This window comes from Oncorhynchus mykiss, chromosome 21 (assembly GCF_013265735.2).
Source record: "Oncorhynchus mykiss isolate Arlee chromosome 21, USDA_OmykA_1.1, whole genome shotgun sequence".
NCBI lineage: Eukaryota > Metazoa > Chordata > Actinopteri > Salmoniformes > Salmonidae > Oncorhynchus > Oncorhynchus mykiss.
The window spans coordinates 3998118-4018117 of record NC_048585.1 but is presented as its reverse complement, the minus strand read 5'-3'; the positions used below and the strand labels follow the sequence as shown (position 1 = coordinate 4018117).

The 20000-nt window shown below is 46.7% G+C and overlaps 1 protein-coding gene across 9 annotated transcripts in view; it reads left to right on the top strand.

Moving 5' to 3' along the window:
• Positions 1-20000, top strand: part of LOC110499739 (glutamate receptor-interacting protein 1-like) — a 718235-nt gene that overhangs the window by 288647 nt on the left and 409588 nt on the right. For 4 of the 9 annotated variants that reach the window (XM_036956619.1, XM_036956617.1, XM_036956622.1 and 1 more), the window contains exon 1: positions 19592-20000. This exon is cut by the window's right edge and continues 169 nt beyond it. The exons of 2 other annotated variants lie outside the window; for them this stretch is intronic. The gene's annotated coding sequence lies outside the window, so the exon portion shown is untranslated. Of the gene's footprint in view, positions 1-19590 lie in introns of those variants that run through there. 3 more of the 9 variants (XM_036956618.1, XM_036956627.1, XM_036956626.1) reach the window with 3 other exon arrangements.

Here is a 20000-nt window from a genome sequence, read left to right as displayed (position 1 = left end):
TAGTGTGCATCAGAAGGTGTAGTGTGTAGTGTGTAGTGTGCAGCAGAAGGTGTAGTGTGTAGTGTGTAGTGTGCATCAGAAGGTGTAGTGTGTAGTGTGCATCAGAAGGTGTAGTGTGTAGTGTGCATCAGAAGGTGTAGTGTGCATCAGAAGGTGTAGTGTGTAGTGTGCATCAGAAGGTGTAGTGTGCATCAGAAGGTGTAGTGTGTAGTGTGTATCAGAAGGTGTAGTGTGTAGTGTGTAGTGTATATCAGAAGGTGTAGTGTGTAGTGTGTAGTATGCATCAGAAGGTGTAGTGTGTAGTGTGTAGTGTGCAGCAGAAGGTGTAGTGTGTATCAGAAGGTGTAGTGTGTAGTGTGTAGTGTGTATCAGAAGGTGTAGTGTGTAGTGTGTAGTGTATATCAGAAGGTGTAGTGTGTAGTGTGTATCAGAAGGTGTAGTGTGTAGTGTGTAGTGTGTATCAGAAGGTGTAGTGTGTAGTGTGTAGTGTATATCAGAAGGTGTAGTGTGTAGTGTATATCAGAAGGTGTAGTGTGTAGTGTATATCAGAAGGTGTAGTGTGTATCAGAAGGTGTAGTGTGTAGTGTGTAGTGTGTATCAGAAGGTGTAGTGTGTAGTGTGTAGTGTATATCAGAAGGTGTAGTGTGTAGTGTATATCAGAAGGTATAGTGTGTATCAGAAGGTGTAGTGTGTAGTGTGTAGTGTATATCAGAATGTGTAGTGTGTAGTGTATATCAGATGGTGTAGTGTGTAGTGTGTATCAGAAGGTGTAGTGTGTATCAGAAGGTGTAGTGTGTATCAGAAGGTGTAGTGTGTATCAGAAGGTGTAGTGTGTAGTATGTTTCAGAAGGTGTAGTGTGTATCAGAAGGTGTAGTGTGTAGTATGTTTCAGAAGGTGTAGTGTGTATCAGAAGGTGTAGTGTGTAGTGTGTATCAGAAGGTGTAGTGTGTATCAGAAGGTCTAGTGTGTAGTGTGTATCAGAAGGTGTAGTGTGTATCAGAAGGTGTAGTGTGCAGCAGAAGGTGTAGTGTGTATCAGAAGGTGTAGTGTGTAGTGTGTAGTGTGTATCAGAAGGTGTAGTGTGTAGTGTGTAGTGTATATCAGAAGGTGTAGTGTGTAGTGTATATCAGAAGGTGTAGTGTGTAGTGTGTAGTGTATATCAGAATGTGTAGTGTGTAGTGTATATCAGATGGTGTAGTGTGTAGTGTGTATCAGAAGGTGTAGTGTGTATCAGAAGGTGTAGTGTGCATCAGAAGGTGTAGTGTGTAGTGTGTATCAGAAGGTGTAGTGTGTATCAGAAGGTGTAGTGTGCATCAGAAGGTCTAGTGTGTATCAGAAGGTGTAGTGTGTATCAGAAGGTGTAGTGTGCATCAGAAGGTGTAGTGTGTATGAGAGGGTGTAGTGTGTATCAGAAGGTGTAGTGTGTAGTGTGTATCAGAAGGTGTAGTGTGTAGTGTGTATCAGAAGGTGTAGTGTGTATGAGAGGGTGTAGTGTGCATCAGAAGGTGTAGTGTGTATCAGAAGGTGTGTATCAGAAGGTTTAGTGTGTATGAGAGGGTGTAGTGTGTAGTGTGTATCAGAGGGTGTAGTGTGTATCAGAAGGTGTAGTGTGTAGTGTATATCAGAAGGTGTAGTGTGTATCAGAAGGTGTAGTGTGTAGTGTGTAGTGTGTATCAGAAGGTGTAGTGTGTAGTGTGTAGTGTATATCAGAAGGTGTAGTGTGTAGTGTATATCAGAAGGTATAGTGTGTATCAGAAGGTGTAGTGTGTAGTGTGTAGTGTATATCAGAATGTGTAGTGTGTAGTGTATATCAGATGGTGTAGTGTGTAGTGTGTATCAGAAGGTGTAGTGTGTATCAGAAGGTGTAGTGTGTATCAGAAGGTGTAGTGTGTATCAGAAGGTGTAGTGTGTAGTATGTTTCAGAAGGTGTAGTGTGTATCAGAAGGTGTAGTGTGTAGTATGTTTCAGAAGGTGTAGTGTGTATCAGAAGGTGTAGTGTGTAGTGTGTATCAGAAGGTGTAGTGTGTATCAGAAGGTCTAGTGTGTAGTGTGTATCAGAAGGTGTAGTGTGTATCAGAAGGTGTAGTGTGCAGCAGAAGGTGTAGTGTGTATCAGAAGGTGTAGTGTGTAGTGTGTAGTGTGTATCAGAAGGTGTAGTGTGTAGTGTGTAGTGTATATCAGAAGGTGTAGTGTGTAGTGTATATCAGAAGGTGTAGTGTGTAGTGTGTAGTGTATATCAGAATGTGTAGTGTGTAGTGTGTAGTGTGCATCAGAAGGTGTAGTGTGTAGTGTGCATCAGAAGGTGTAGTGTGTAGTGTGCATCAGAAGGTGTAGTGTGCATCAGAAGGTGTAGTGTGTAGTGTGCATCAGAAGGTGTAGTGTGCATCAGAAGGTGTAGTGTGTAGTGTGTATCAGAAGGTGTAGTGTGTAGTGTGTAGTGTATATCAGAAGGTGTAGTGTGTAGTGTGTAGTATGCATCAGAAGGTGTAGTGTGTAGTGTGTAGTGTGCAGCAGAAGGTGTAGTGTGTATCAGAAGGTGTAGTGTGTAGTGTGTAGTGTGTATCAGAAGGTGTAGTGTGTAGTGTGTAGTGTATATCAGAAGGTGTAGTGTGTAGTGTGTATCAGAAGGTGTAGTGTGTAGTGTGTAGTGTGTATCAGAAGGTGTAGTGTGTAGTGTGTAGTGTATATCAGAAGGTGTAGTGTGTAGTGTATATCAGAAGGTGTAGTGTGTAGTGTATATCAGAAGGTGTAGTGTGTATCAGAAGGTGTAGTGTGTAGTGTGTAGTGTGTATCAGAAGGTGTAGTGTGTAGTGTATATCAGAAGGTGTAGTGTGTAGTGTATATCAGAAGGTATAGTGTGTATCAGAAGGTGTAGTGTGTAGTGTGTAGTGTATATCAGAATGTGTAGTGTGTAGTGTATATCAGATGGTGTAGTGCGTAGTGTGTATCAGAAGGTGTAGTGTGTATCAGAAGGTGTAGTGTGTATCAGAAGGTGTAGTGTGTATCAGAAGGTGTAGTGTGTAGTATGTTTCAGAAGGTGTAGTGTGTATCAGAAGGTGTAGTGTGTAGTATGTTTCAGAAGGTGTAGTGTGTATCAGAAGGTGTAGTGTGTAGTGTGTATCAGAAGGTGTAGTGTGTATCAGAAGGTCTAGTGTGTAGTGTGTATCAGAAGGTGTAGTGTGTATCAGAAGGTGTAGTGTGCAGCAGAAGGTGTAGTGTGTATCAGAAGGTGTAGTGTGTAGTGTGTAGTGTGTATCAGAAGGTGTAGTGTGTAGTGTGTAGTGTATATCAGAAGGTGTAGTGTGTAGTGTATATCAGAAGGTGTAGTGTGTAGTGTGTAGTGTATATCAGAATGTGTAGTGTGTAGTGTATATCAGATGGTGTAGTGTGTAGTGTGTATCAGAAGGTGTAGTGTGTATCAGAAGGTGTAGTGTGCATCAGAAGGTGTAGTGTGTAGTGTGTATCAGAAGGTGTAGTGTGTATCAGAAGGTGTAGTGTGCATCAGAAGGTCTAGTGTGTATCAGAAGGTGTAGTGTGTATCAGAAGGTGTAGTGTGCATCAGAAGGTGTAGTGTGTATGAGAGGGTGTAGTGTGTATCAGAAGGTGTAGTGTGTAGTGTGTATCAGAAGGTGTAGTGTGTAGTGTGTATCAGAAGGTGTAGTGTGTATGAGAGGGTGTAGTGTGCATCAGAAGGTGTAGTGTGTATCAGAAGGTGTGTATCAGAAGGTTTAGTGTGTATGAGAGGGTGTAGTGTGTAGTGTGTATCAGAGGGTGTAGTGTGTATCAGAAGGTGTAGTGTGTAGTGTATATCAGAAGGTGTAGTGTGTATCAGAAGGTGTAGTGTGTAGTGTGTAGTGTGTATCAGAAGGTGTAGTGTGTAGTGTGTAGTGTATATCAGAAGGTGTAGTGTGTAGTGTATATCAGAAGGTATAGTGTGTATCAGAAGGTGTAGTGTGTAGTGTGTAGTGTATATCAGAATGTGTAGTGTGTAGTGTATATCAGATGGTGTAGTGTGTAGTGTGTATCAGAAGGTGTAGTGTGTATCAGAAGGTGTAGTGTGTATCAGAAGGTGTAGTGTGTATCAGAAGGTGTAGTGTGTAGTATGTTTCAGAAGGTGTAGTGTGTATCAGAAGGTGTAGTGTGTAGTATGTTTCAGAAGGTGTAGTGTGTATCAGAAGGTGTAGTGTGTAGTGTGTATCAGAAGGTGTAGTGTGTATCAGAAGGTCTAGTGTGTAGTGTGTATCAGAAGGTGTAGTGTGTATCAGAAGGTGTAGTGTGCAGCAGAAGGTGTAGTGTGTATCAGAAGGTGTAGTGTGTAGTGTGTAGTGTGTATCAGAAGGTGTAGTGTGTAGTGTGTAGTGTATATCAGAAGGTGTAGTGTGTAGTGTATATCAGAAGGTGTAGTGTGTAGTGTGTAGTGTATATCAGAATGTGTAGTGTGTAGTGTATATCAGATGGTGTAGTGTGTAGTGTGTATCAGAAGGTGTAGTGTGTATCAGAAGGTGTAGTGTGCATCAGAAGGTGTAGTGTGTAGTGTGTATCAGAAGGTGTAGTGTGTATCAGAAGGTGTAGTGTGCATCAGAAGGTCTAGTGTGTATCAGAAGGTGTAGTGTGTATCAGAAGGTGTAGTGTGCATCAGAAGGTGTAGTGTGTATGAGAGGGTGTAGTGTGTATCAGAAGGTGTAGTGTGTAGTGTGTATCAGAAGGTGTAGTGTGTAGTGTGTATCAGAAGGTGTAGTGTGTATGAGAGGGTGTAGTGTGCATCAGAAGGTGTAGTGTGTATCAGAAGGTGTGTATCAGAAGGTTTAGTGTGTATGAGAGGGTGTAGTGTGTAGTGTGTATCAGAGGGTGTAGTGTGTATCAGAAGGTGTAGTGTGTATCAGAATGTGTAGTGTGTATCAGAAGGTGTAGTGTGTAGTGTGTATCAGAAGGTGTAGTGTGTATGAGAGGGTGTAGTGTGTATCAGAAGGTGTAGTGTGTATCAGAAGGTGTAGTGTGTAGTGTGTATCAGAGGGTGTAGTGTGTATCAGAAGGTGTAGTGTGTATGAGAGGGTGTAGTGTGCATCAGAAGGTGTGTAATAGCAGGTATGTTATATCCCCTTGCTAAACTAACCTTTCTCACACACTGTAGTCTAACCTGACCTGACAACTTGAATAAGAGACATTGAAATTAACTGTACATGTTGTAATGGTACTGTGGTGTTGCTGCTGTGTTGCTGCTGTGCTGCAGTGTGGAGTGTTTAGGAGAGAGTTGGCAGTGTGACAGGACTGTAGGGCTTCTCCACTGCAGAGGGGTTCATGGGTAATAGTTCCTGCACCAGGTTTAAGTAGGGCTTCTCCACTGCAGAGGGGTTTATGGGTAATAGTTCCTGCACCAGGTTTAAGTAGGACTTCTCCACTGCAGAGGGGTTTATGGGTAATAGTTCCTGCACCAGGTTTAAGTAGGACTTCTCCACTGCAGAGGGGTTTATGGGTAATAGTTCCTGCACCAGGTTTAAGTAGGACTTCTCCACTGCAGAGGGGTTTATGGGTAATAGTTCCTGCACCAGGTTTAAGTAGGACTTCTCCACTGCAGAGGGGTTTATGGGTAATAGTTCCTGCACCAGGTTTAAGTAGGGCTTCTCCACTGCAGAGGGGTTTATGGGTAATAGTTCCTGCACCAGGTTTAAGTAGGACTTCTCCACTGCAGAGGGGTTTATGGGTAATAGTTCCTGCACCAGGTTTAAGTAGGGCTTCTCCACTGCAGAGGGGTTTATGGGTAATAGTTCCTGCACCAGGTTTAAGTAGGACTTCTCCACTGCAGAGGGGTTTATGGGTAATAGTTCCTGCACCAGGTTTAAGTAGGACTTCTCCACTGCAGAGGGGTTTATGGGTAAGAGTTCCTGCACCAGGTTTAAGTAGGACTTCTCCACTGCAGAGGGGTTTATGGGTAATAGTTCCTGCACCAGGTTTAAGTAGGACTTCTCCACTGCAGAGGGGTTTATGGGTAATAGTTCCTGCACCAGGTTTAAGTAGGACTTCTCCACTGCAGAGGGGTTTATGGGTAATAGTTCCTGCACCAGGTTTAAGTAGGACTTCTCCACTGCAGAGGGGTTTATGGGTAATAGTTCCTGCACCAGGTTTAAGTAGGACTTCTCCACTGCAGAGGGGTTTATGGGTAATAGTTCCTGCACCAGGTTTAAGTAGGGCTTCTCCACTGCAGAGGGGTTTATGGGTAATAGTTCCTGCACCAGGTTCAAGTAGGACTTCTCCACTGCAGAGGGGTTTATGGGTAATAGTTCCTGCACCAGGTTTAAGTAGGGCTTCTCCACTGCAGAGGGGTTTATGGGTAATAGTTCCTGCACCAGGTTTAAGTAGGACTTCTCCACTGCAGAGGGGTTTATGGGTAATAGTTCCTGCACCAGGTTTAAGTAGGACTTCTCCACTGCAGAGGGGTTTATGGGTAATAGTTCCTGCACCAGGTTTAAGTAGGACTTCTCCACTGCAGAGGGGTTTATGGGTAATAGTTCCTGCACCAGGTTTAAGTAGGACTTCTCCACTGCAGAGGGGTTTATGGGTAATAGTTCCTGCACCTGGTTTAAGTAGGGCTTCTCCACTGCAGAGGGGTTTATGGGTAATAGTTCCTGCACCAGGTTTAAGTAGGACTTCTCCACTGCAGAGGGGTTTATGGGTAATAGTTCCTGCACCAGGTTTAAGTAGGGCTTCTCCACTGCAGAGGGGTTTATGGGTAAGAGTTCCTGCACCAGGTTTAAGTAGGACTTCTCCACTGCAGAGGGGTTTATGGGTAATAGTTCCTGCACCAGGTTTAAGTAGGACTTCTCCACTGCAGAGGGGTTTATGGGTAATAGTTCCTGCACCAGGTTTAAGTAGGACTTCTCCACTGCAGAGGGGTTTATGGGTAATAGTTCCTGCACCAGGTTTAAGTAGGACTTCTCCACTGCAGAGGGGTTTATGGGTAATAGTTCCTGCACCAGGTTTAAGTAGGACTTCTCCACTGCAGAGGGGTTTATGGGTAATAGTTCCTGCACCAGGTTTAAGTAGGACTTCTCCACTGCAGAGGGGTTTATGGGTAATAGTTCCTGCACCAGGTTTAAGTAGGACTTCTCCACTGCAGAGGGGTTCATGGGTAATAGTTCCTGCACCAGGTTTAAGTAGGACTTCTCCACTGCAGAGGGGTTTATGGGTAATAGTTCCTTCACCAGGTTTAAGTAGGGCTTCTCCACTGCAGAGGGGTTTATGGGTAATAGTTCCTGCACCAGGTTTAAGTAGGACTTCTCCACTGCAGAGGGGTTTATGGGTAATAGTTCCTGCACCAGGTTTAAGTAGGACTTCTCCACTGCAGAGGGGTTTATGGGTAATAGTTCCTGCACCAGGTTTAAGTAGGACTTCTCCACTGCAGAGGGGTTTATGGGTAATAGTTCCTGCACCAGGTTTAAGTAGGACTTCTCCACTGCAGAGGGGTTTATGGGTAATAGTTCCTGCACCAGGTTTAAGTAGGACTTCTCCACTGCAGAGGGGTTTATGGGTAATAGTTCCTGCACCAGGTTTAAGTAGGACTTCTCCACTGCAGAGGGGTTTATGGGTAATAGTTCCTGCACCAGGTTTAAGTAGGACTTCTCCACTGCAGAGGGGTTTATGGGTAATAGTTCCTGCACCAGGTTTAAGTAGGGCTTCTCCACTGCAGAGGGGTTTATGGGTAATAGTTCCTGCACCAGGTTTAAGTAGGACTTCTCCACTGCAGAGGGGTTTATGGGTAATAGTTCCTGCACCAGGTTTAAGTAGGGCTTCTCCACTGCAGAGGGGTTTATGGGTAATAGTTCCTGCACCAGGTTTAAGTAGGACTTCTCCACTGCAGAGGGGTTTATGGGTAATAGTTCCTGCACCAGGTTTAAGTAGGACTTCTCCACTGCAGAGGGGTTTATGGGTAAGAGTTCCTGCACCAGGTTTAAGTAGGGCTTCTCCACTGCAGAGGGGTTTATGGGTAATAGTTCCTGCACCAGGTTTAAGTAGGACTTCTCCACTGCAGAGGGGTTTATGGGTAATAGTTCCTGCACCAGGTTTAAGTAGGACTTCTCCACTGCAGAGGGGTTTATGGGTAATAGTTCCTGCACCAGGTTTAAGTAGGACTTCTCCACTGCAGAGGGGTTTATGGGTAATAGTTCCTGCACCAGGTTTAAGTAGGGCTTCTCCACTGCAGAGGGGTTTATGGGTAATAGTTCCTGCACCAGGTTTAAGTATGACTTCTCCACTGCAGAGGGGTTTATGGGTAATAGTTCCTGCACCAGGTTTAAGTAGGACTTCTCCACTGCAGAGGGGTTTATGGGTAATAGTTCCTGCACCAGGTTTAAGTAGGACTTCTCCACTGCAGAGGGGTTTATGGGTAATAGTTCCTGCACCAGGTTTAAGTAGGACTTCTCCACTGCAGAGGGGTTTATGGGTAATAGTTCCTGCACCAGGTTTAAGTAGGACTTCTCTACTGCAGAGGGGTTTATGGGTAATAGTTCCTGCACCAGGTTTAAGTAGGACTTCTCCACTGCAGAGGGGTTTATGGGTAATAGTTCCTGCACCAGGTTTAAGTAGGACTTCTCCACTGCAGAGGGGTTTATGGGTAATAGTTCCTGCACCAGGTTTAAGTAGGACTTCTCTACTGCAGAGGGGTTTATGGGTAATAGTTCCTGCACCAGGTTTAAGTAGGACTTCTCCACTGCAGAGGGGTTTATGGGTAATAGTTCCTGCACCAGGTTTAAGTAGGGCTTCTCCACTGCAGAGGGGTTTATGGGTAATAGTTCCTGCACCAGGTTTAAGTAGGACTTCTCTACTGCAGAGGGGTTTATGGGTAATAGTTCCTGCACCAGGTTCAAGAAGTAAACAGTCAGAGTGATGCTTATTTCTCCCTCGTGTCTCCCTGTCATGTGTCCCTGTCCAACCCTCTGTCTGCCTCGTGTCTCTCTGTCATGTATCTCTGTCCATCCCTCTGTCTGTCTCGTGTCTCTCTGTCATATATCTCTGTCTCTGAGCTCCATTCTCTGGCTGTGTGATTGGAGCTTCGTTCTCTGGCTGTCTGATTGGCTGTGTGATTGGAGCTTCGTTCTCTGGCTGTCTGATTGGCTGTGTGAATGGAGCTTCGTTCTCTGGCTGTCTGATTGGAGCTACGTTCTCTGGCTGTGTGATTGGAGCTACGTTCTCTGGCTGTGTGATTGGAGCTCCATTCTCTGGCTGTGTGATTGGAGCTACGTTCTCTGGCTGTGTCATTGGCTGTGTGATTGGAACTTCGTTCTCTGGCTGTCTGATTGGAGTTACGTTCTCTGGCTGTGTGATTGGAGCTCCGTGCTCTGGCTGTGTGATTGGCTGTGTGATTGGAGCTACGTTCTCTGGCTGTGTGATTGATTGACTGTGTGATTGGAGCTTCGTTTTCTCTGCAGATAATATAAGTTGTTTCTCAGTGAGTTTCAGTTTGTTTGTATGTGTTAACTTCTGAGATCTGTGTGTGTGTGTGTGTGTGTGTGTGTGTGTGTGTGTGTGTGTGTGTGTGTGTGTGTGTGTGTGTGTGTGTGTGTGTGCTCCCAGGTGGTGTACAGATTCTCTAAATGTCAATGTGTCCCGTTTGTCTGAAAGCAAAGTCTGGAAATAGTAGTAGGACTGACACACACACACGCACGCACGCACACACACACACACACACACACACACACACACCTGCCAATGTTTCACCTCTTCAATACCTGTTTTCCCTCTTCAATACCTGTTTTCCCTCTTCAATACCTGTTTTCCCTCTTCAATACCTGTTTTCCCTCTTCAATACCTGTTTCCCTCTTCAATACCTGTTTTCCCTCTTCAATGACCTGTTTCACCTCTTCAATACCTGTTTCCCTCTTCAATACCTGTTTCCCTCTTCAATACCTGTTTCCCTCTTCAATACCTGTTTCACCTCTTCAATGACCTGTTTCACCTCTTCAATGCCTGTTTCACCTCTTCAGTACCTGTTTTCCCTCTTCAATACCTGTTTCCCTCTTCAATACCTGTTTCACCTCTTCAATGACCTGTTTCACCTCTTCAATGCCTGTTTCACCTCTTCAATACCTGTTTTCCCTCTTCAATACCTGTTTCCCTCTTCAATACCTGTTTTCCCTCTTCAATGACCTGTTTCACCTCTTCAATACCTGTTTCACCTCTTCAATACCTGTTTCACCTCTTCAATACCTGTTTCACCTCTTCAATGCCTGTTTCACCTCTTCAATACCTGTTTTCCCTCTTCAATACCTGTTTTCCCTCTTCAATACCTGTTTCACCTCTTCAATGACCTGTTTCACCTCTTCAATGACCTGTTTCACCTCTTCAATACCTATTTCACCTCTTCAATACCTGTTTTCCCTCTTCAATGACCTGTTTCACCTCTTCAATACCTGTTTCACCTCTTCAATGCCTGTTTCACCTCTTCAATACCTGTTTTCCCTCTTCAATGACCTGTTTCACCTCTTCAATACCTGTTTCACCTCTTCAATACCTGTTTCACCTCTTCAATACCTGTTTCACCTCTTCAATACCTGTTTTCCCTCTTCAATGACCTGTTTCACCGCTTCAATACCTGTTTCACCTCTTCAATACCTGTTTCACCTCTTCAATACCTGTTTCACTTCTTCAATACCTGTTTTCCAACTTCAATGACCTGTTTTTTTCTTCCGCTTTGGCATTTCAGAGTATTTTCTTCAGATTGTTGACAAAAAAAATACAATTAAATCCATTTGAATCCCACTTTGTAACACAACAACATGTGGAAAAGGTCAAGGGGTGTGAATATTTTAAGGAAAAAAGTTGGCAGGATGCTAAAGTTGGCAGGATGCTAAAGTTGGCGGGATGCTAAAGTTGGCAGGATGCTAAATTTGGCGGGATGCTAAAGTTGTCGGGATGCTAAAGTTGGCAGGATGCTAAATTTGGCGGGATGCTAAAGTTGGCAGGATGCTAAAGTTGGCGGGATGCTAAAGTTGTCGGGATGCTAAAGTTGGAGGGATGCTAAAGTTGGCAGGATGCTAAAGTTGGAGGGATGCTAAAGTTGGCAGGATGCTAAAGTTGGCGGGATGCTAAAGTTGTCAGGATGCTAAAGTTGGAGGGATGCTAAAGTAGGAGGGATGCTAAAGTTGGCGGGATGCTAAAGTTGGCGGGATGCTAAAGTTGGCGGGATGCTAAAGTTGGCGGGATGCTAAAGTTGGCGGGATGCTAAAGTTGGAGGGATGCTAAAGTTGGCGGGATGCTAAAGTTGGCGGGATGCTAAAGTTGGCGGGATGCTAAAGTTGGAGGGATGCTAAAGTTGGCAGGATGCTAAAGTTGGCATGATGCTAAAGTTGGCAAGATGCTAAAGTTGGCAGGATGCTAAAGTTGGTGAAAAAACGTCTTGGTTTGAAGGTGTGATGTAGAGACAGACTGTTCTGCAGCCCAAATGGAACACTATTCTCTATTCCCTACATGTGGGCCCTGCTCAATAGTAGTGCACTATATAGGAAATAGGGCCCTGCTCAATAGTAGTGCACTATATAGGAAATAGGGCCCTGCTCAATAGTAGTGCACTATATAGGAAATAGGGCCCTTCACAATAGTAGTGCACTATATAGGAAATAGGGCCCTTCACAATAGTAGTGCACTATATAGGAAATAGGGCCCTTCACAATAGTAGTGCACTATATAGGAAATAGGGCCCTTCACAATAGTAGTGCACTATATAGGAAATAGGGCCCTTCACAATAGTAGTGCACTATATAGGAAATAGGGCCCTTCACAATAGTAGTGCACTATATAGGAAATAGGGCCCTGCTCAATAGTAGTGCACTATATAGGAAATAGGGCCCTTCTCAATAGTAGTGCACTATATAGGAAATAGGGCCCTGCTCAATAGTAGTGCACTATATAGGAAATAGGGCCCTGCTCAATAGTAGTGCACTATATAGGAAATAGGGCCCTGCTCAATAGTAGTGCACTATATAGGAAATAGGGCCCTGCTCAATAGTAGTGCACTATATAGGAAATAGGGCCCTGCTCAATAGTAGTGCACTATATAGGAAATAGGGCCCTTCTCAATAGTAGTGCACTATATAGGAAATAGGGCCCTGCTCAATAGTAGTGCACTATATAGGAAATAGGGCCATTCTCAATAGTAGTGCACTATATAGGAAATAGGGCCCTGCTCAATAGTAGTGCACTATATAGGAAATAGGGCCATTCTCAATAGTAGTGCACTATATAGGAAATAGGGCCATTCTCAATAGTATTGCACTATATAGGAAATAAGGCCATTCTCAATGGTATTGCACTATATAGGAAATAGGGCCATTCTCAATAGTAGTGCACTATATAGGAAATAAGGCCATTCTCAATGGTATTGCACTATATAGGAAATAGGGCCCTTCTCAATAGTAGTGCACTATATAGGAAATAGGGCCATTCTCAATAGTATTGCACTATATAGGAAATAGGGCCATTCTCAATAGTATTGCACTATATAGGAAATAAGGCCATTCTCAATGGTATTGCACTATATAGGAAATAGGGCCCTTCTCAATAGTAGTGCACTATATAGGAAATAGGGCCATTCTCAATAGTATTGCACTATATAGGAAATAGGGCCATTCTCAATAGTAGTGCACTATATAGGAAATAGGGCCCTTCTCAATAGTAGTGCTCTATATAGGAAATAGGGTCATTCTCAATAGTAGTGCTCTATATAGGAAATAGGGCCATTCTCAATAGTAGTGCACTATATAGGAAATAGGGTGCCACTTGCCATGTGGAAGTGTCGTTGGCAGCAATTGTCCAATTAACACCTGCTCTCCTGTCTATGAATACTGTCAGAGGAACTGCCCACCAGTGGTCTGGTGGAGTGGTGTGTGTGTGCGTGTGTGTGTGTGTGGGGGGGGGGGGGGGGGGGGGGCAATCCTCCTTTCTCTCATTCTATCTGTCTGTGTCTGGAGGCTCTTTCTGCCTTGCTACACACACACACACACACACACACACACACACACACACACACACACACACACACACACACACACACACACACACACAGAGACACACACATAGAGACACACACACACACACACATAGAGACATACACACACACACATAGAGACACACACACACACACACACACATAGACACACACACACACACACAGACACACATAAAGACACACACACACACACACACACACACACACACACATAGAGACACACACATAGAGACACACACTCACAGAGACACGCACACACATAGAGACACACACACACACACACACACATAGAGACACACACATAGAGACACACACATAGAGACACACACTCACAGAGACACGCACACACATAGAGACACACACACACACACACACACAGAGAGACACACACAGAGACCTTCTCTTCGCTCCTGCTGTGTTGCTCTCCCGATCCTCCCCTGCCCTAGCTGGAGGGAGGGAGAGAGGGGAGAGGGAAGAGAGAGAGAGAAGAGAGAGGGATGGAGAGAGGGAAGAGGGAGGGAGAGGGAGGGATGGGTGAGGGAAGGAGAGAGAGAGGAAATAGGGAATGAGAGAGAGAGGGAAGAGGGAGAGAGAGAGAGGGAAGAGGGAGAGAGAGATGGAAGAGGGAGGGAGAGATAGAGGGAAGAGGGCGGTAGAGAGAGAGGGAAGAGGGAGAGAGAGGGAGGGAGAGAGGGAAGAGAGAGGGAAGAGGGAGGTAGAGAGAGGGGGAAAAGGGAAGAGGGAGGGAGAGAGAGTACTTTTGTTTATGATCTATCTCACTTGCTTTGAAAATGTAAACATATGTTTCCCTTACCAATAAAGCCCTTTGAATGTAGTTAAGTAATCGACACCCTCCTCTGATAGTAAAACCCAGCTCCTTTGAACTTTGTGTACCTCTGTTCCCTGAGTGAAAGAGAGAGAGAGAGAGAGAGAGAGAGAGAGAGAGAGAGGCAAAGAAGTAGGGATGCTCTTTTCCACTCACACATATCAACACAGAGTGACTACAGAGGAGAGGCTGAGTGACTACAGAGGAGAGGCTGAGTGACTACATGAGAGACACTGAGTGACTACAGAGGATATGCTGAGTGACTACAGAGGAGAGGCTGAGTGACTACAGAGGAGAGGCTGAGTGACTACAGGGGAGAGATTGAGTGACTAAAGGGGAGAGGCTGAGTGACTACATATGAGAGGCTGAGTGACTACAGTGGAAGGATTGGTTACAGAGGAGAGGCTGAGTGACTACAGGGGAAGGATTGGTTACAGAGGAGAGGCTGAGTGACTACAGAGGAGAGGCTGAGTGACTACAGGGGAGAGGCTGAGTGACTACAGAGGAGAGGCTGAGTGACTACAGAGGAGAGGCTGATTGAATACATGAGAGACACTGAGTGACTAAAGAGGATAGGCTGAGTGACTACAGAGGAGAGGCTGAGTGACTACAGTGGAGAGGCTGAGTGACTACATAGGACATGCTGAGTGACTACAGATGAGAGGCTGAGTGACTACAGAGGAGCGATTGAGTGACTACAGAGGAGAGGCTGAGTGACTAAAGGGGAGAGGCTGAGTGACTACAGTGGAAGGATTGGTTACAGAGGAGAGGCTGAGTGACTACAGAGGAGAGGCTGAGTGACTAAAGGGGAGAGGCTGAGTGACTACAGATGAGAGGCTGAGTGACTACAGGGGAAGGATTGGTTACAGAGGAGAGGCTGAGTGACTACAGGGGAGATGCTGAGTGACTACAGAGGAGAGACTGAGTGACTACAGAGGATATGCTGAGTGACTACAGATGAGAGGCTGAGTGACTACAGAGGAGAGGCTGAGTAACTACAGGGGAGCGGCTGAGTGACTACAGAGGAGCGATTGAGTGACTACAGAGGAGAGATTGAGTGACTAAAGGGGAGAGGCTGAGTGACTACAGTGGAAGGATTGGTTACAGAGGAGAGGCTGAGTGACTACAGATGAGAGGCTGAGTGACTACAGGGGAAGGATTGGTTACAGAGGAGAGGCTGAGTGACTACTGGGAGATGCTGAGTGACTACAGGCGAGATGCTGAGTGACTACAGGGGAATGATTGGTTACAGAGGAGAGGCTGAGTGACTATAGAGGAGAAGGTGAGTCACTACAGATGAGAGGCTGATTGACTACAGAGGAGAGGCTGAGTGACTACAGAGGAGATGCTGAGTGACTTCAGAGGAGAGGCTGTGACTACAAATGAGAGGCTGAGTGACTACAAATGAGAGGCTGAGTGACTACAGAGGAGAGGCTGAGTGACTACAGGGGAGAGGCTGAGTGACTACAGAGGAGAGGCTGAGTGACTACAGAGGAGAGGCTGATTGAATACATGAGAGACACTGAGTGACTAAAGAGGATAGGCTGAGTGACTACAGAGGAGAGGCTGAGTGACTACAGTGGAGAGGCTGAGTGACTACATAGGACATGCTGAGTGACTACAGATGAGAGGCTGAGTGACTACAGAGGAGCGATTGAGTGACTACAGAGGAGAGGCTGAGTGACTAAAGGGGAGAGGCTGAGTGACTACAGTGGAAGGATTGGTTACAGAGGAGAGGCTGAGTGACTACAGAGGAGAGGCTGAGTGACTAAAGGGGAGAGGCTGAGTGACTACAGAAGAGAGGCTGAGTGACTACAGGGGAAGGATTGGTTACAGAGGAGAGGCTGAGTGACTACAGGGGAGATGCTGAGTGACTACAGAGGAGAGACTGAGTGACTACAGAGGATATGCTGAGTGACTACAGATGAGAGGCTGAGTGACTACAGAGGAGAGGCTGAGTGACTACAGGGGAGCGGCTGAGTGACTACAGAGGAGAGATTGAGTGACTACAGAGGAGAGATTGAGTGACTACAGAGGAGAGGCTGAGTGACTAAAGGGGAGAGGCTGAGTGACTACAGTGGAAGGATTGGTTACAGAGGAGAGGCTGAGTGACTACAGATGAGAGGCTGAGTGACTACAGGGGAAGGATTGGTTACAGAGGAGAGGCTGAGTGACTACTGGGAGATGCTGAGTGACTACAGGCGAGATGCTGAGTGACTACAGGGGAATGATTGGTTACAGAGGAGAGGCTGAGTGACTATAGAGGAGAAGGTGAGTCACTACAGATGAGAGGCTGATTGACTACAGAGGAGAGGCTGAGTGACTACAGAGGAGAGGCTGAGTGACTACAGGGGAGAGATTGAGTGACTAAAGGGGAGAGGCTGAGTGACTACATATGAGAGGCTGAGTGACTACAGTGGAAGGATTGGTTACAGAGGAGAGGCTGAGTGACTACAGGGGAAGGATTGGTTACAGAGGAGAGGCTGAGTGACTACAGAGGAGAGGCTGAGTGACTACAGAGGAGAGGCTGAGTGACTACAGGGGAGAGATTGAGTGACTAAAGGGGAGAGGCTGAGTGACTACATATGAGAGGCTGAGTGACTACAGTGGAAGGATTGGTTACAGAGGAGAGGCTGAGTGACTACAGGGGAAGGATTGGTTACAGAGGAGAGGCTGAGTGACTACAGAGGAGAGGCTGAGTGACTACAGGGGAGAGGCTGAGTGACTACAGAGGAGAGGCTGAGTGACTACAGAGGAGAGGCTGATTGAATACATGAGAGACACTGAGTGACTAAAGCGGATAGATATATACAGAGGATATGCTGAGTGACTACAGATGAGAGGCTGAGTGACTACAGAGGAGAGGCTGAGTGACTACAGGGGAGCGGCTGAGTGACTACAGAGGAGAGGCTGAGTGACTACAGTGGAGAGGCTGAGTGACTACATAGGACATGCTGAGTGACTACAGATGAGAGGCTGAGTGACTACAGAGGAGCGATTGAGTGACTACAGAGGAGAGGCTGAGTGACTAAAGGGGAGAGGCTGAGTGACTACAGTGGAAGGATTGGTTACAGAGGAGAGGCTGAGTGACTACAGAGGAGAGGCTGAGTGACTAAAGGGGAGAGGCTGAGTGACTACAGATGAGAGGCTGAGTGACTACAGGGGAAGGATTGGTTACAGAGGAGAGGCTGAGTGACTACAGGGGAGATGCTGAGTGACTACAGAGGAGAGACTGAGTGACTACAGAGGATATGCTGAGTGACTACAGATGAGAGGCTGAGTGACTACAGAGGAGAGGCTGAGTGACTACAGGGGAGCGGCTGAGTGACTACAGAGGAGAGATTGAGTGACTACAGAGGAGAGATTGAGTGACTACAGAGGAGAGGCTGAGTGACTAAAGGGGAGAGGCTGAGTGACTACAGGGGAAGGATTGGTTACAGAGGAGAGGCTGAGTGACTACTGGGAGATGCTGAGTGACTACAGGCGAGATGCTGAGTGACTACAGGGGAATGATTGGTTACAGAGGAGAGGCTGAGTTACTATAGAGGAGAAGGTGAGTCACTACAGATGAGAGGCTGATTGACTACAGAGGAGAGGCTGAGTGACTTCAGAGGAGAGGCTGAGTGACTACAAATGAGAGGCTGAGTGACTACAAATGAGAGGCTGAGTGACTACAGAGGAGAGGCTGAGTGACTACAGGGGAGAGGCTGAGTGACTACAGAGGAGAGGCTGAGTGACTACAGAGGAGAGGCTGATTGTATACATGAGAGACACTGAGTGACTAAAGAGGATAGGCTGAGTGACTACAGAGGAGAGGCTGAGTGACTACAGTGGAGAGGCTGAGTGACTACATAGGACATGCTGAGTGACTACAGATGAGAGGCTGAGTGACTACAGAGGAGCGATTGAGTGACTACAGAGGAGAGGCTGAGTGACTAAAGGGGAGAGGCTGAGTGACTACAGTGGAAGGATTGGTTACAGAGGAGAGGCTGAGTGACTACAGAGGAGAGGCTGAGTGACTAAAGGGGAGAGGCTGAGTGACTACAGATGAGAGGCTGAGTGACTACAGGGGAAGGATTGGTTACAGAGGAGAGGCTGAGTGACTACAGGGGAGATGCTGAGTGACTACAGAGGAGAGACTGAGTGACTACAGAGGATATGCTGAGTGACTACAGATGAGAGGCTGATTGACTACAGAGGAGAGGCTGAGTGACTACAGGGGAGCGGCTGAGTGACTACAGAGGAGAGATTGAGTGACTACAGAGGAGATATTGAGTGACTACAGAGGAGAGGCTGAGTGACTAAAGGGGAGAGGCTGAGTGACTACAGTGGAAGGATTGGTTACAGAGGAGAGGCTGAGTGACTACAGATGAGAGGCTGAGTGACTACAGGGGAAGGATTGGTTACAGAGGAGAGGCTGAGTGACTACTGGGAGATGCTGAGTGACTACAGGCGAGATGCTGAGTGACTACAGGGGAATGATTGGTTACAGAGGAGAGGCTGAGTGACTATAGAGGAGAAGGTGAGTCACTACAGATGAGAGGCTGATTGACTACAGAGGAGAGGCTGAGTGACTACAGAGGAGAGGCTGAGTGACTTCAGAGGAGAGGCTGAGTGACTACAAATGAGAGGCTGAGTGACTACAAATGAGAGGCTGAGTGACTACAGAGGAGAGGCTGAGTGACTACAGAGGAGAGGCTGAGTGACTACAGAGGAGAGGCTGAGTGACTACAGGGGAAGGATTGGTTACAGAGGAGAGGCTGAGTGACTACAGGGGAGATGCTGAGTGACTACAGGGGAGAGGCTGAGTGACTACAGAGGAGAGGCTGAGTGACTACAGTGGAAGGATTGGTTACAGAGGAGAGGCTGAGTGACTACAGGGGAGAGGCTGAGTGACTCAGAGGAGAGCCTGCCTTCAGAGGACACACAGTGACTGGAGAAGGGACACAGTAGCTTGGCAACAAACAGGATGCACGCGGTCAGGTGTTAAGCGCTGCGCCACAGGACCAGGGGCAGGCAGCTCTCCAACAGAAGAGGCATCAGCCTTCCTTCCACGGCGGTAGAGGCGGGCGGTAGAGGAGTGGGACGAGGAGGTGTGATTTGACACATCTCCCCCGGTGGGCTGGCTGGCTCACGCTCTAACTGAGGCTATCACTTCTCCTCATCGCTCTCCTCTCTCTCTCTCCTCTCTCTTTCCTCTCTCTCTCTCTCTGACCTCCTCTCTCTCCTCCCTCTCTCCTCTCTCTCTCTCTCCTCTCTCCTCTCTCTCTCTTTCTCTCTCTCTCTCTCTCTCTCTCTCTCTCTCTCATCCCTCTCCCTCTCTCTTTCTCTCTCTCTCTCTCTCTCTCTGACCTCCTCTCTCCTCCCTCTCTGTCTCTCCTCTCTCTCTCTTTCTCTCTCTCTCTTTCTCTGTCTCCTCTCCCTCTCTCCTCTTTCTCTCTTTCTCTCTCTCTCTTTCTCTGTCTCCTCTCCCTCTCTCCTCTCTCTCTCTCTCTCTCTCTCATCCCTCTCCCTCTCTCTCTCTCTCTCTGACCTCTCTCTCCTTCCTCTCTGTCTCTCCTCTCTCGCTCTCTCTCTCTCTCTCTCTCTCTCTCTCTCTCTCATCCCTCTCCCTTTCTCTCTCTCTATCTCTCTCTGACCTCCTCTCTCTCCTCCCTCTCTGTCTCTCCTCTCTCTCTCTCTTTCTCTGTCTCCTCTCCCTCTCTCCTCTCTCTCTCTTTCTCTCTCTCTCTTTCTCTGTCTCCTCTCTCTCTCTCCTCTCTCTTTGCTTTGCTGCTTCACTGCTCTTTGTGAAGCAGCGGAGTGCCAGCACACACACTGACACACACACGCTAACACACACACACACACGCTAACACACACACACACACACTGACACACAGCTGAGGCTCCCGTTGTCTAGCTGCTGCTGTGAGGCAGCTCAGCAAAGGAGGCACCACTTTGTTTCTTCTCCTACTGTAGAGGGATTGTAAAAGGGGATTGTCGAGGAGAAGAGGAGGTTGTACCGTGAGAGGATTGTAAAAGGGGATTGTCGAGGAGGCATTTGGAGGAGAGGAGGAGAGGAGGAGGCTGTAACGTTAGAGGATTGTAAAGGAGAAGAGGAGAGGAGGAGGCTGTACCGTTAAGAGGATTGTAGAGGAGAAGAGGAGAGGAGGAGGCTGTAACGTTAGAGGATT